The sequence below is a fragment of the Tachysurus fulvidraco genome, chromosome 10, assembly GCF_022655615.1.
Source record: "Tachysurus fulvidraco isolate hzauxx_2018 chromosome 10, HZAU_PFXX_2.0, whole genome shotgun sequence".
Lineage (NCBI taxonomy): Eukaryota > Metazoa > Chordata > Actinopteri > Siluriformes > Bagridae > Tachysurus > Tachysurus fulvidraco.
Genome location: NC_062527.1, coordinates 24,958,760 through 24,961,259, shown reverse-complemented (window position 1 = coordinate 24,961,259; position 2,500 = coordinate 24,958,760). Strand labels below are relative to the sequence as shown.

The 2,500-nt window shown below is 44.2% G+C and overlaps 1 long non-coding RNA gene across 1 annotated transcript in view; it reads left to right on the top strand.

Moving 5' to 3' along the window:
- The window catches only part of LOC125145647, a 1,366-nt gene extending 695 nt beyond the window's left edge, over positions 1-671 (top strand). Inside the window, exon 2 of the long non-coding RNA XR_007144049.1 lies at positions 196-671. This is a non-coding gene — a long non-coding RNA (uncharacterized LOC125145647). The remainder of the gene's footprint in view (positions 1-195) is intronic.
- Positions 672-2,500: the final 1,829 nt, after the last annotated feature.

Genomic DNA, 2,500 nt, shown 5'->3' with positions numbered 1-2,500 from the left:
ACTCAGGAGGACTGGAACACACTCCCAGAATAAAGGCCATCAAAGTCCGAGTGTCTCCACAATAGAAGGAGGAACTAGGAAATGTTCTCCTGCTGAGTAGTTCTACTGAAGTGCAGTGATGTGAAGAAGCAGTAATGAGTAAATGTTGTGTAAGCGTGTGTAAAGGTGTGTTTATTGTGTGTTTGTGGTCTACAGAAGGTCCCACGGTGAAGCCCTCCGTGTCTCTGCTCCCTCCCTCCTCTCTGCACCAGTGTGAGGAATCGGCCTCGCTGCTCTGCCTGCTGTCTGCCTACTCTCCACAGGGGGCGTCGGTGAGCTGGACGGTGGACGGCTCGGCGGTGAATCACGGGGTCTTGACCAGTGCAGAAGAACAGAAGAAGGACGGTTACACACGCAGCAGTACCCTGACCCTCAGCAAAGCACTCTGGGAAAAGGGGGAGGAGTTTGTCTGTACGGTCTCCCACGAGGGCGTGGATCATCCGGTCACGTTCAGAAAGAGCCAGTGTTAAGGCTAACAGCTCCAAGATAGAACTGAACACTGAGCTGCTTCCACATCCATCTACAATAGAGTTTCAGTTCTACACAATGCTGACATTTCTGTCTTTACTCTCTTCACTGTCCTGTTGCTCTTCCTGTAGTTTTGCTCTGCTGAAATAAAGCTTCATTTTGGACATTGTGTGTTCTTTTCTTGGAGTTAATAGTCATTATCAGTGTGAGGAGAGAGTGTGTTTAGCTGTAGATTCAGGGCTGTGTGTTGTGCTTCAGTGAGTTTGGATGAAGAAAGTTGAACATCTGGTGAAAGTGCTGCTCTATTCTGGGAGAAAGAGGATCACTCAGCCGTCTTCATGTAAATCTCTCTCTCACTTCACTGATCTTTATATTATTGTGTGGCTCAGTTCTGCTCTCCCTGATCCATTTCAGTCTTAATCAGAGCAGGGCTGATGTGACTCTAAAAGTAATATTATAATAATCTTATTTAATGCATCATTTCCAAAGAAACACTTTATTATAAAGATAATTGTAATGTCTTGTGGAAGAGATTTAAAAATAATATCAGTTGTATGATATGATTAGATCTAATCTATTACCTTCTTCCCCACTAGAGGTCTATAAATACAGTTATAGTGAAAAACTTTAATAAAAGTAGAAAAATCCAAATCGTGTTCAAGACTGCAGTCATGGGTGAAGAGAGATACAGGAAGGGACTCAGCACACAGTCTTGGTGTATGCCAATGTTCATTATGATGGTTGAGGAGGTGATGTTATTTCACTTAACATGCTGAGGTTAGTTGTTGAGTAACTCCGATATTTAATTTCAAAGGAATGTGTTGATGCCAAGTTGGCCAAGTTTAGTGATCAGCTTCGAGGGGGTAACTGTGTTGAACTGAACTAAAGTTAACAAGCAATATTCTTGTATATATGTTCTTGTTATCCAAGTAAGTTAGTGTGATGTGTAATGCTGGGGAGATGTCCTCAATGTTCCTGTTCCATGGTAGGCAATCTGCTGATGGGCCAGTGTGGACCTAAACACTCAAAGCACAATGATTATGTGTGTAAGTGCTAAAGGGCAGAAGTCATTCAGGCAGGATGGCATGCATAGATGTATGGAGATCTAAATCTATGATAATAATTTAAAATAAATTTGAGCTAATCATTGTCTTTAACAGCTTTAGACTAATTTGTGTCCCAATATGATGACATATAAAGGAAACTTTCAGGTTACACACCCTCAGATCTACAGCACTGCTCCACTGGTCCCACCATCTCTCAGGGTAAAAGGGAAGTTTACTACACGACTCTTTACTGTTCTGCACCGAGGTGGTGGAATGAACTTCCCCTAGAGCTTCAGACAGCTGAGTCACTGGATATCTTCAAACACAGAGTGAAGACTTACTTATTCATGAAACACTTAAACATACGGCTAAGTACAGTGACCCAGACTCAGAATATCTCTGCATTTAACCCAACCAAAGTGCACACACACAGCAGTGAACACACACACACACACACACACACACACAAACACACACACACACACACACCATGAACACACACACCATGAACACACACACACACAGCAGTGAACACACACACACAGCAGTGAACACACACACACACACACACACACACACACACACACACACACACACACACAAACACACACACACACAAACACACACACACACACACACACACACACAAACACACACACACACACACACACACACACACACACACACACACACACACACACACACACACACACACACACACCATGAACACACACAGCAGTGAACACACACACACCGTGAGCACACACCTGGAGCAATGGGCAGCCATTTATGCTCCGGTGCCCGGGGAGCAGTTTTGGGTTTGGTGCCTTGCTCAAGGGCACCTCAGCCGTGGTATTGATGGCCCGAGACTCGAACCCACAACCTTAGGGTTAGGAGTCAAACTCTCTAACCATTAGGCCACAACTTCCCCATGATATCTTATGGTA